Consider the following 14,487-nt stretch of genomic DNA (forward strand, 5'->3'; position numbering starts at 1 on the left):
AAACAACTCCAATGACTATACAAACTGTTCACAGGCCAGATGTTAAGAAGCCAAATAAATTGCCATAAAGTTCAGCTGGTGAAAGCTAAAGGAAACTTGCATCACCCTGTCCCCATAACATTGTAAAAAATAAAGATATCTTCTGCTAATATAAGACACCCAAAGTCATTCTTCCATGCTTGCTTTTCTCTCTATTGCTCATATTGTTTTAAGACCTTTCCACGTTCAGGATATATTGCCTGCACCCAGAGGTTGAGCTTGAAGGATTCATGGGGAATCACTGCCCTTGAAGGTTTGAGGGTGTAGAAGTCATGCTACTATGCAGCAAGTAGGGACACAAACCCCTGCACAAAGGGGCTCAGCTCAGAGGCTCGAGAAGAAGCTTGCTCTTACAGATATAAGTAGAAGCTTACAGTGTTATCATTAAATTATTTGCCCCTCACACATGGAAACCTTGAATACATTCATACAACAAATAAACAATGCAAACTGATTCCCCTACTATTGATCTGATAGTGTAGAAGACTTGCCTATAGATTACCAAAGGAAACCTGCAGGGGAACAGTAAAGAGAAACTCCTGGTTTCTCACATTGCATCCAGAATCACATCAAACAAACCATATCCTTAAGCTCTACATCTAAACATCTTTTAAAGACTTCCAGGGATGGTGACTCCACCACTTCCCTGGGCAGCCTGTTCCAATGTCTAACAACCCTTTCGGTAAAGAAGTTCTTCCTAACATCCAACCTAAAACTCCCCTGACGCAACTTAAGCCCATTCCCCCTTGTCCTGTCACCAGGCACGTGGGAGAACAGACCAATCCAATCCAATACTTCTACTGGGAAACTGATTTTCTACTATGGCATATCATAACATTTTAATGGTAATCTGGACCGGGACCTGTTAGACCATGGTGAAGTTTCTCCCTCCTTGTAGCTATGCTTCTGGGTAAAACAGCACATGCATGGGAGTGAAACAAATACTTAGGTAAGTTTCTATTTGGTACACAACTAAAACACTTACACAGTCTCACAAGCCCAAAACACAATGGGCAAACAATTAGCTGACGGGTAGGGCTCAAAGGGTTGTGGTAAGTGAGGCCACATCAGGCTGGCGGTCAGTCACTAGTGGGGTCCCCCAAGACTCCATTTTAGGGCCACTTCTCTTCTATGTTTTTATAAGTGATTTGGATGTAGAAGTAGAAAGGTGTTTTGCGCAAATTTGCTGATGACACTAACCTTGGAGGAGATGTGGACTCTGATGAGGGTGGAAAGGCCTTGCAGAGAGATCTGGACAGATTGGAGAGCTGGGCAATCACCAACCACATGAAGTTTAATAAGAGCAAGTGCCAGGTCCTGCACCTGGGACAGGGCAACCTTGGCTATACGTACAGACTGGGAGATGAGATGCTGGAGAGCAGCCCCAAAGAGAGGGATCTGGGGGTTTTGGTTGATAGTAAACTGAGTATGAGCCAGCAGTGTGCCCTGGCAGTCAGGAGGGCCAACTGAATGCTGGGGTGCATCAAGCACTGCAGTGCTAGTCAGTTGAGGGAAGTGATTGTCCCGCTCTGCTCTGGTGTGGCCTCACCTCGAGTACTGTGTGCAGTTCTGGGCACCACAGTACAGAAAGAACATGAAACTATTGGAGAGCATCCAGAGAAGAGCTACAGAGATGGTGAAGGGCCTAGAGAGGAAGACTATGATGAGCAGCTGAGGTCACTTGGCCTGTTCAGCCTAGAAAAGAGGAGGCTGAGGGGAGACCTCACCGTAGTCTACAGCTTCCTCACGAGGGGGAGTGGAGTGGCAGGTGCTGATCTGTTCTCCTTAGTGACCAGTGATAGGACCCCAGGAAATGGTGCCAAGCTGTAGCAGGGGATATTCAGGCTGGATATCAGGAAGAGTTTCTTCTCCAAGAGGGTGGTTGCACACTGGAATAGGCTTCCAAGGGAGGTAGTCACAGCATCAAGCCTTTTGGTGTTTAAGAAGCATTTGGATTGTGCTCTTAGCCATATGGTCTGAATTTTTGGGTAGACCTGTGTGGAGCCAGGAGTTGGACTCGATAAACCATATGGGTCCCTTCCAATTTGGGATATTCTATGATTCTATGAAAATGTACCCTGAGTCCCATGGTGAAGATAAAGGCAGTGGAGTGTAGACAGAAAAATTCCCTACAAGTTCAATGGGGTCACTATTTCCTCTGGCATGTCTTGCTTTTTCTATTATTGCTTCTTCTAGCTGACCTCATCATGAGGTACCTTTGCAGGCACCATGGTGATGTTCAGCCTCCCATAGCCAGTAAATATGTGCTCCTTGTACATACCAGAAATTCAGCCTTCAGCTTGATCCAGAGTCTGTGTTCATCACTGCACTAGTTACATGACAAATAGCTCCATTTAAGCATTTTCTCACTGTGTCATCGCACACTGATATCTCACTGCTGACACCAACACATAGTGTATCTTGCTGTTCTGCTCACTTGTGGGTTATCCATTTTCTGGGGATAAGTACCGTAGCCAGTGCATATTCTGACATTTGAAGGATTATACAGGGCAGAAGGTTATAGAAATAAGTTATTATTAACATTTTCTATGTCATCCAGATCATAGCTGGTCTGAAACATGAAGTGAAAAAGCTTCTATGTAGTGATAAAGAAATATTTTTTGAATTTGGGTCAATTTTACCAAAGTGTCTGTTCTTAGAAATAGCTGTGGTGGGGGTGCATGACAAACAAACCTGAAGAAGTCAAAACATTGTACTCTGACATTTTTGATAGTGATATATTTTGCTTCAAGCACAAAACAACTTTTCCCTTTGAAATGACTTTCAAAAAGTATTTTAAAATTATTCAAAAAGCTCAAATTGAAAAACACACTCTGTTTCAGACCAATCAAGACACTTCTTTACCACAAGTGATTCTTTTTTGTTCTTCATTCTGTGAATTTTTGTTTAAATATTCATCATCTGAAATCAAAATTACTTCTTGATTTTTCTATCGCTGTCAGCAAATCTGGAAACCTTTCTTCATGTACAGCTGTGATCCTGGACCCAATTTAAAAGAATATTTAAACATGTCCTCAACTCTGAGGCTAAGGTAAGTACCTGTTCAGGTCCTGCACTGAATAACTGTGAATTCCAGGTATGTCAAACTGTTAAGCTTAGCAAGGCCTCAACAACTTCCTTTTCCCCTCTTCAGATCTTACAAATAATTTTGCTTCATTGCCCAGTGGAAAGGCAAAGATGGTGTTTTAGAAATTATGAGAAGATGACACATTTCAAAGATGTTGTTCCTGACTTTTTGACCTTGTTTTATTTGCTATCTTTCTCAAGGCCAACAATTTCGAATTTAGAGATTATGTGAGTTTTCTTGGGCATCTGAAAGGTTCTTCTCCTCTGATAAATAATATCTGTGTGGAAGGATGGATATAAAGGCACAGAAGCAAGGACTGAGAAAAAAAAAAAAAAAAAGACTTTTTTTTTCTTTTATTTTTTCCAGAAAACACCTGACCAATTAAGTTACCATTATTCCTGCTCTGCCAAGTATCGTCTATACAAATTGATTAGGCAATCAAGCTTAAACTTGATTCTTCATTTCTGTATAGTTCAAACATGTTTTGGAACAGACTAGGCTCCATTTGTATATACATATATTTAAAAAAAATAACACATTTCGATGTAAACCACATTTCAAGCTGCTTATATTTTATACATACACATGCATTTCACACATCAGGGGAAGAAGCATGCAGATCCAACTACAAGCAGTTAAGTTAACAGACTCCTAGCACCCTTCCTTTGTTCAGCTCCCACAAGTTTCTGCTGCTGGTGGGTGTAGGTCTTTTGAACTTCTCAAAAGCAACAAAAAAAGACTGTAGATCAGTGCATTTAACCACGTACTTTCCTGAGTTGCAAGCAGAACAGCTCTTGACTTGAACAGGAGCATGCATCCAAGGACATGCTGGTGAGCAGCTCACAGCATTTCTGAGGGCTTCTCTATTTATTCTGTACTTGTTTATCAGTTTCAATGAGACACGTGTATCCAGGGTATCTGAATGCCTCAAACATCTCTCAGTGTACTTGCCTTACCAGAAGGAGGAAGAGAAGTACCGTGAGCTTTGCTCTTTGGGTGAAAAAGTGAGAGGAGTTGGTGTGACCAGAGGAACGCTAGAGAGTTTGCCAACCCCCTCATGCACAGGGAGCTGCCTCTCTGTATGAGGTACCTGTTGTATTCCACATCCTCATCCCCATCATCACCACTGAATTCAGCTCTTCTAACTTGCTGTGGGGCCTTGTTTTCTATAGATAATGAAAAACTGGTCTAATGCTCCATAATGTTTTTGACAGACACAGTCATTATGAAATATTTCCAAGCTATTACAGAGGCAGAAAAAGAAAAGAAACTACTATTGCTAGGACTGCAGCATAGAAGCTTTCCAATATTTTAGATAATTAAAAGAAAGAGAAAAAAAAAAAAAAAAAAAAACACTTGGAGAAGGAAGGAAGTGTGAGGGAAGTAATAGGAAACTAAGAAAGCCAGAGCCAAGAATCTGTGGAAATAGGAAAGACTTTTTAGATGAGGAGATAATGCAGACATAACTACTATCCAGGAAGGTAGAAAAGAGCTTGAACTCATATTTGCTACTACTTATAGACTTCCTGAAGCATACAACAATAAAATAAACACTTACCCACATCATTACATCAGCTTCATAACAGACCCAAGAAATTCTGCTTCTACTTGGCCAGAATAGGACATAGAAAACCGCTGTCACACGTTAGCCTAGTCCAAATCAAACTGGTAAATCACTTAATAAATGCAAACAGAAAAAGCAAAATTTTCAGAAAGGCTACCTGAACTACTCCTGTACCAGACTAAAGGTAACCTCAGGTGGAGATCATTTCCCCTTGCTGTGGGGAATCAGTGAGACTCTGATTGGGGCACCCGGTGGCCCCATCCAGGCTGGGTTCACTGTCCTTCATGACAAACGATAGCCTTTGAAAGGTTGGGAATTGCCTAGTGGTCAACTCAGCTGGGAAAAAAAAAAAACAACGTATGATGCACCTGGAGCAAGCATCATTCCACCAAATCACATGGTTGCATGTGTCCTGCACCACTCCCAGGGGAAATGCTGCTCTGCCAACCTGGCTCTGACTCATTATTGTGACACTCAGCATTAAAGCTCGTGTAGTTTGACAATCAGCGAAATGCAGGCATTTTAAAACCCTGTTATTTCACCTGTATGTTCAATTTTTAAATAACTATGCTAATTCAAAAATGGTTCATTGTTATTTACCACATCAGCCCCCTGCGTACACTGAACATTATCGCTAGCTCCTTTTCAAAGTGGATTTTAATCCATTATGGCCTATCACATAAATCCTTCTTAGTTTGTGGATTATTGACCTGATAGGCCCAAACAGCTCCATCTGTCCACTTAAATGGTCACGAACACTGTGAGTGTTTATTGCTTTCAATCTTATTTTTTTTTAAAGAAAATAAATTTGTTTATTTCCCTGCTTCTGCATGCATAGTTTCAGTATTCAGGGACAATTTAGTGCCAAGGTCTTGTCTAAACTCTTAATTACAGTGTTTTCTAGGGCAAAGTGCCCACATACGGTAGAATAAGCAAGCATACAGCTATTTGACTTGGGAAATGAAGCTGTTGACTTAGAGCCAGCCCTAAGGAGTGATGTAAAAGTTGTTAGACTGGTGGAATATTTGGAAGTGAAAAGGGATACATTGTTGAAATGTTGATCGGAATCCCACCTTATGTAATTAAGCTTTTATAGCCATAGTGAAGGAAAATTACTTTCAGATATCTACTCAGATTTGTTCTAATGAATGAGCTAAAGTGATGCTCTAAGGAACATTTGTTGAAGTGAAAACAGGAATAAAATAGTTTTATTGATATATTGATATACACCTATTGATATGTGTCAAGGGTCAGGTGAGAGCATGCAGAAAAAAACCCAGACATTTTCAATTAGCCAGAAATTGTTGGTGAAATTATTTACAAAGACTGAGTTAATCATGTAATTGAGTCAAATAATTTCTAATGGAAGTATTAAACTGCTATAAAAAGGTTTGCTGTATGTAAGCCTTTTTTGACTTTGGCACTGATGTTCTACACACAGAATTATTACTGTTAGGTAAGGCACTGAAAAAGCAGGAGAGCAAACACTAAAACAGAAGCCTGCAAAATTTGGTGCTCATCTCAGCCTGGTGAATTTCATTGCTATGCTGTTTTCCTCTTCCTGAGGGTGAACCACTCCATCAGCCATCAGTGGGCCAGGACACAGATAGCAGGTGAATATAGCTTTCCATTATGCACAGGGCTCATCTCTGGTACAGCTAGGTTCTGGTTTTAACAGCTATTAGTGGAGAAGAAAACTTTTAGCACATCAGTCCTGAATACTATTAAGAAACCTTACAGAGAATAAAAATATACTTTGCAGATGGCCTGTGATAGCTTTTTTATACATAAACAGAAAGGTCTGAGCTCTGACACTTAGATGAGAGTGATTTGTATCCTGCTCATACTCTTTTCAAGGAGCTTCATATTTTTGATGCAGAGCTAGATACAACCTATGCATACTTTTTCATGGATGGGGAATCTCAGATAAGAGGGAGGATGTTTTTGGCAAGCTGCATTTTCAGAAAAGAAATGTCATGTGCAAAGACCTTCTCAAAGCCAGTCTAGTGCTAAGGCCAAAGTACTGCCCAGAACTGTTAAATACATTTGATCACAGTGGTCCATGTATGATGGTATTAACATAAGTGTACTTGTGTGCATAGGCACACAGAGCAGTCCAGTTACTGCCTTTTTTTTTTTTTTTTCTTAAGAAATTTCAGGCATCTGTTTGTCATCTGCATCCTCTGTCCCGTTCTTGGGTCTTTGACCCATTCATTTCTGTGGGGTTTACACAATACCAGTGACAAAACATTGCCCTAAGCATAAATCTTGCATAAAATATCCATTGTCTGAAGTAAAATTAACTTTTTTTTTTTTTTTTTTTTTTTTTTTTTCCCTCAGAATGACCCCAAAAAGCCACTCACTGCAGTTAAATTTATTGCACCCTTGGTGCACACATTTTGTTTTGGCAAACAGAAATGCAGTGGCCTCTGAAGGTAGTCCACCCATAAGCTCGTAGGAGATAGTAGCATGTTACACAAATTTAAAGCAACAGTTTGAAATATTTAAAAAACTTTCACTCAATCTTTGGCATCAAACTGAACAGCTGTTTTCAGGATAAGCTCATATAATTCTGCCATGCTGAATACTAAGCCTAATGGAAAGAGAGTGTGATCCAGATGTTCGATTGCATGTTGGGCAGCTCTTCTGGTAACACTTGTGAAGTGCTGATATACTTCAAGAAGTGGAAGACAACAATAAAAAGCATCTACTCAACATCAAAAATTAAGGCTTTGCTTGCTGAGATGTAAGCAGTATACTGCCTTGCATTCTGCATATAGAATATCCATCATTGAGATGACGTCTGGAATTTCCATTGAATATTGGTTTGCATAGTGTATAGCACTACTAGCATTTTTATCCTGCAGAAGTAGCAGCTGAGCATCTTATAGAAGAGTACCTAGGAAATAAATGTACATATATATATTGCATTTATATATACAATATGTACATATAGACACACCTTCTACATGCGCATGTGTGTGCATGCCTTTGTGTTTGTGTGTCAGTATGTGTATATATATATAGAAGAATATTGCATGTAACTACTTCTGGCTAGTCACCCTGGGTACTGATAGAATACATTTCAACCTGAGATATTTCTATGGAAATCAGTACATTTGTGCCACAGATATATTTGTCCCAATTTAGTCTCAAGTTGCTGAGAAGAAATTACCCAGATCTCTTTTGCAATTGAAGGGCTCTCTGCTTACAAGCACGACTTCTCCATCAGTGAATGGAAATTAGGCTCACTACAGAAAGCTAAGCTCCATCACCTTGAATGAGCATAGAGTCAGTAGGGAACCTCTGAAATGCTTGCTGTTATTGCTTTAACATTTCAGCCACCATGTGGGGGGAGGAGGTTTTAGTATATTACTGGAATCTATTCATTTTATGAGCTGTACTGTTAACATGGCTTGCATTCTACTTGGAAATTGAATTAGTTTCAGAGTTTATATTCACAGGTTTATCTAGTCAGGCTAAAAAATTGAACTTATTAACTGGGCACTAGCAGGGATGGATTTTCAACAAATTTTTTAGCTACTTTAATAGTGAGGACACTGTTTTAGTGATGACTTTAATATTGTCTTAAAATCTGTTTCAATGAATTATGGAGGCTGAGGGAACACAGTCACTGCTGTAATATTTTAATAAAGCAGTCCGCACTACACTGAAGGCATGCAAACTGACCATCTTCAGTGAAAGCCACTCTTCTGATAGTTGATTTGACAGGTTAATAAAAAGGAGAGACATTTTTTATTTGATTATAAGCTTTTAGACCTTGTATATTGTGAAACTAAAACATAAAGGGTAAGACACTACACATTTTTTCATAGGAACCTTTGGTCCTTACACAGATTCTTGTTTTCTTTGGATGATAAAGAGTAAGAGACAAAATTAATTGCTATATATGTCTTCCATTATGAAAAAGAGCCACAAAACTTTAGAGTGTTACCAAGTTATGAAGTTGATGGCTATAGTCTCACAGCATACCACTAACTACGAACATTATGGAGTGCAAGTTTGAATGCCACCGGGAATTCTTTTAAAATGTATATTACTTATCTCATTTATCAGGGAAAGAGGGGTGAATATTCAATTAATTGTATAATCAAAAGCAGAAAGGAAACTTCTGACTATTTTAATACGCTTATAGGAATGAACTTCATGACTGTATAATTCTTTTTAAAATGAAATGGCGTGTTATACAATAAGTCAGTTCTCAAGGATGGGCCGGTTCTGCTTAAAACCTTGATAAAAAAAAACACCCTGAGAAGACCAAGGACTGTATAGTCCATGGAAACCCGTGGGATGTGGTTATAACGTGCACTTCACGGTGATTTGAAGTGAAAGTGACGGTGAAGAGGCACTGGAATGTCTGCAGAACTCCATGTGGACCATTCACATATTTACATGCACTGGGTTGGACTCTACAGTGCCTGACTTCAGCAAACTTGATCCCAAATGATCCCAAAGGTGGAATGTGGCCCAGCTTGCAAGGACTTTATTGTGTTGTCCTCTGCTCCCAAAAGAGATGTGGCTGCCTCTGAACTCCATACAAATAAAGAGCAGTTTGCAGAAAGGATCCTGCTCCTTTTAGCTCTGCAACAACAGTATATAATCAGAGTGATCAAGCTCTTGTTTGCCTCTTAGGCACTAGAAAGCCTTTGTGGCAAGACTGTCATAAAGCTTTAGGTTCATACAGCACTTACTGGATAGCTTGTCAGATGAGGTCTCTGTATGGTTCCCTAATAAAAAGAATGAGTGAATAATCGTCGGCAATATACATGCAAATTGGCCTTCCAATTGCATGGAGCCACAAGACAAAGTTTATCAATCAAGGGCACTGGAGCAATTGTGAGCAGTCCCCAGAGTCTGTCCCCTCCAAAACTACATGAAATCAGGCTGGCAGCCGGTGAAATGCTGGCCTGGTTCCCCGCGCCTGTACAAACGCTCATGCTCTCACTGTGGAGGCACTAAGGAATGCAGATTACAAAGGCTGTTTTCAGGACTGAAATAGTCATTTCTCAGCGAGAAGCCAAACAGAGGCTGATCATTATATTATCTGTGTCAAACAAGGTCTGTAAGTAAATTGCACATAATTATGACAAAATATCATCAACAACATGACAGTGTCCTGTCGTGTGTTGCGGCATTTGGCACACAACACTACAGAGTCAGATGTTTTTTCCCTTTTGGTGTTTGGTGTTTGTGTTTTGCCTCTTGCTTTGACTCACACTCTTGCCTCAGTAAAGATTTATTATACTACCTTTGTGTACTGTGTTCAGTGATTTATGCCAGAGGTTTGAACTCCAGTAGCCAGAAAGTCTCAGTTTTGTTTCTTATGGCAGGGGCTGTTCCCTGCCACAAGCTCTTTCATTTCCATGGGGAGAACAATGAACTCAACCAGCAATATTGACTCTTGGAGTCTTGGACCACTGCTAAGTCATGTGTGCCTTTTGGGGGATAACAGTCTGTCCCCCTTCCAATCTTGCCAACAAGAGCCTTTCGTTTGACTTCAGCAGGAGATGGCAAAAGCTGCAAAGAATAAAGGCCGAACTCTCCACATAAGGAGGAACTGTACAATAAGTGAGATGATCGCACCCTGACTAGTCTAAACCAAATCCAGACGAAATCAAGAGGTTTCTGAAACTTATAAAATCAAGGAAGAATCACTAGCCAGAACAAATAGCTTAATCTTTTATGTTGTTTCCTTTGCAAAGCAGTCCTCACTGGTTGTCCTGCATTAGGATAGAGCTTAATGAACAGGCAACATAATTGTAGATGAAATCTAATATTGTCAACTATGGTGCAGTTCACAGGGAAAGTCATAAGAACGATTAAACAGTGCTAACTGTTAAAGCTTCTTATTCACAGATTCTATTGTAAGTGCTGCCCCCCCCCCCCCCAAAAAAAAAAAAAAAAAAAAAACAAGCAAACAAACAAAAAAGAAACTTTAAAAGTATGCTTACATACCTAGCAACCTGTAGAATGAAGTTAGTCATGAACAACTTCCAGGACTTAGAGGGTGTTTGGAGACATGTGTCCATCTACCAGATTAAAGCATGGGTTTAACAGGAACACTTTTTGTCTGTCTTTCCCCTTTTTTTCTTCTGACCAGAAAATTTGTTCAAATGCAAAACTCATTAGTGGCACTGGTCTTGAATTTCAATGCTTCTGGCAGCCCATCCTGGGCAGCAGGACAAATAACCACATCAAGCCAGCTCTGTAGCAGAAGTGCTGGTACGAGCAGATGTGAAGCAGAGTTTAGGTGCAGAGTCGTGAAGTTTTTAAGGACATAAAACTCTCAGAGGGTTGCAAGATGCAAAGGGGATACTCCTTGTTGCCTCCCCGATGGGATGCATGCGCTGCACCCTAGTGATGCCAGGGTGAGGGCATACAGACCTCTTGCAACCCACATGTTCAATCTGGAAGCCAAGCCATCGGCTATTTTAGCGGGAATGGATAGAAGGTTAAAAAGCAAAGCAAGGCACAAAGCGTTTTTCAGGCAGTGATGCTGCATGAAGTGAGAACAAAGGCTGCTGCCTCTCCAACAACGCAATGAGCCCTCTAGAGGCAGCTGCAATGAAAGCCATCCCTACCATGACTGTGCCATGGAGAGCCCAGCCTGGCGCCCCAAGCCTTTGTGCCCTTGTCACCAACATGGCCTGTGCCCTCTTCGGTCCCTGATCTCTCTGCAACAGCCCTTCCCCAACTCCCCATTCTCTGGCACCCAACCCGGCCCTAGTGGAATCTCCAGGGTCAGCCAGTAGGCTGGAGAGGGCCTGTGGGACAGGGTGCAGCTGCATGTGCAGGCAGAACCTCTTTTTCCTTAAAAGAGCCACTTAACAGTCAAGCCACTTAATAAACATTTGCAAACCACCCTCTGGTCCAGAGCACTGAGCAGTCCTCACCCTGCCTAGCATTTCCTTAAAGGCCATGACGTACCAAGAACAGAGGACAAGCCTCTCCCAACTATCCAGTGATCCTCCGAAGCCTCTCACACCAGGCACCTTGGTGCTGGTAGTGCACAGCCCCTCTGGAATGGGGCAGCAACTGGTCACTTCTCCCCAGGAGAGTTTTCCAGACCTATTTCCCCAGGAGTAATGGAGCAGTAGCCCTGACTTGCCTCCTGTCTGCCTGAAACAAGGGGCAAAGCAGCCTCGAGCGCAGCCTCTTGAGGCAGGTGCCATGACTGCCTGCTCTTTGTGTTTCACCATTCGTGCTTCAGTTTCAAGGACTTGGGAGTTATCAAAAGCAGGAGTTTACTGTATAAGAAAAGCTATTCAAGCTTCGAAAAAACCCTTCAGGCACTTTTCTACACCTGGCTTTACAAGAGAGCACAAAACCTTTCTGAAGCACTCCTCGGGAATACACTGTGTTCTGGGCAGGTGGGTTCAGCCAGCTGCATAAAGGAGACTTGCATCTCTTCTCTGCTTTCTCCTCACAGCTACCTATATGCTACCAAAACACCATTTCTCCACCAGAAGAACCTTTCTTTTTAACTACTTCTTGTCAAAGAAACCATACTGTGAGCTCAGTGTCAAAGTGCTTAGCACCTTAAGCCCATCATGATAAGTCTGTGGCACTGGCTGCTGAATAATCGTGCTCCAGCTGTCTGCAACATACAACAGCAAAATGTTTCCAGCAATTTCTCCGCTAGAACACCTAAGTGTGGCATTTCCTCTTTTTGTACTTTTCTTGACTGCATTTTAATTAAAAACCTATTTAAATTCCACACTTTGATTAAAAGACAGGGATAATTTGAAAGGCAATTAATTTCTCTGCACCATCCATCTCAGACAAAGAAAAAAAGTTACAATACTACACATAATTTTAAAAACACCTTATATAAATTTCTCACAGGATGATGGGATGGTATGGAATTAGCATGTATTAGTATTTTCTTTGGACTTCAATTTATTCACATTATTTTTAAAGATGTGGTGGCTGCTTTGATTTGGGTAAGAATATATTAGCTAACCCTCACCTGGCTGCTTTTGGAGAGTAATCAGGACATGTGTTTTTGATCTATATTTTCCTCTCCAAATGGAGGCAAATGTTAGGTTCGTATGTTTTTGAAAAAAAGAATGCAAACATACCATTCTATTTAATCTCTTTGTAATATTTGTTTTGGTAAGCTGATAAGCATTTTGGAATCAGCATTTGTAAGTGAGGTAAGGCTACAGCTTGATGCTTGGGCTGATATGTTAGCGAGGCAGGGGAGGATTTCTTTATTCTTGGAAGTCTGTGACAGAATTCATGTAAAGCCTAAAAAAGATGCATATCTTTTATAAAGATGTTGATGCTGTGTAAGCAACAGTCCACACATTTCATCTGCTTGTTATATTGTTGGTCTCGTGTTAGCTAAAAGCCCCCACTGCTGTAAGTAGTAGTAACAACAACCCCTAGCCCACTAGCATGAGATGCCTAAATACTTGTAATGCAGCCTAGTCCTAAACTGGAAAACACAGAGCTGGCTGATTTTTTTTTTTTTCAGTTTGAGTTTCTATAGCCTGAAAGTTTAAAATCTTTTTTTTTTTTTTTTTTTTGCATGATTTTTTTTTCTTTAATTATTGTAAAAAGTTTCAACTATGTTAATACTGCCTTAAAGAAAACAAAATTCTGCTTTTTACTTCTGACTTTGTCTTTCAGGCTACATTACCTTAAAGATCAGGATTTGTGTTTTGTTTTGTTTTGTTTTGGGGGGGGGGTACTAAGAGTAGAAAATAATATCTTGCTTCCATTAAGTAAATCTCTTGGAACCTTTGAGAGCTTAGCCTTTTGTGGTTCCAGTGGAGTTGGATGCACAGCTGAATCATAGGCCTTTCACACCAGGCCTATCAGGAGGGAAGGAACGTGGCTTGGAAGGTGCTGTTGTCTTCTGAAAGCATCCTAGCATTTTGACCTGTCTTTGGTGACATTTTGCAATAGGATAGGTAGCTCTTGCCCTTCACTTTTGGTATTAGAGAGAGGTGAGGTCGATGCCTTTCTTTTGTCCTATTGATTAAGGAGGTATTGGGGAGGCATTGGGGAGGCAAGGACAATCCCCAGACATGGACTGTATATCTCGAAACAAGACACTGAAACTCATGATAAGGAAGCGGCAGACGGACAGAGAAACAAACGTAAGGACTATAAATCTCAAAACTGGACATTGGAATTCATTATAAAGATACAACAAACGGAAGAATTGGCAACAACCAGCTCTCGCAATTAAGAAACCTGCCAATTCAGCAGATTCCTGACCAAAGGTGAAAAGTACACTGTGAGGAAGACTCGGGGTCTTCCTCCCAAAGACCCCTGCCCACGTCCCAAAGACCCCTGCCCACAATTCTTGGAAGGCTCTACGCAGGCGCAAGGTGCCAAAAGGCTAATTAGCATGAGAAGCGAGGGAAGGCGGGGATAGGTAATGCATATGTATAGGTGCTTGTAGAATATTGATAGATTGATTGTATAAATTCAAGACTGCTTTCCGCTTTAGGTATGCACGATAGGTGGAGAGATCCCCCGTGCATCCAGCGCTGCAATAAAGAATATACCACTTAAAGGAATTTCGGCTTCGATCTTTGAATCACTATACACTGGAAGACTTTGAGGCTCAAAGAAAGAATTTTGCCTTTGTCATGAATGCATAGTTAGTGCAGTGTTTTCACTTTTTCACTGCTTTTTTTTTTTTTTTTTTTTTTTTTTTTAATACAGATATCAGTAAGTAAAATTTATAATTCATGCTACAAAAGCTGGCTGGTGCTCAGCAGAAAAGACTAGCAGAAGTTTCCCAGCAGAGTAGCTGTTA

The 14,487-nt window shown here is 40.8% G+C and overlaps 1 protein-coding gene across 2 annotated transcripts in view; it reads right to left on the minus strand.

The window, feature by feature from the left end:
- PHACTR1 (phosphatase and actin regulator 1) overlaps positions 1 to 14,487 on the minus strand; it is a gene marked incomplete at its 3' end in the record, with an annotated part of 439,651 nt that overhangs the window by 347,227 nt on the left and 77,937 nt on the right. The window contains exon 1 of one of the 2 annotated variants that reach the window (XM_084511517.1): positions 10,668 to 10,765. The exons of the other annotated variant lie outside the window; for it this stretch is intronic. Of the gene's footprint in view, positions 1 to 10,667; positions 10,766 to 14,487 lie in introns of those variants that run through there. 2 annotated transcript variants of the gene reach the window in all.

This window comes from Aythya ferina, assembly GCF_964211825.1.
Source record: "Aythya ferina genome assembly, chromosome: 2".
NCBI classification, from domain to species: Eukaryota; Metazoa; Chordata; class Aves; order Anseriformes; family Anatidae; genus Aythya; species Aythya ferina.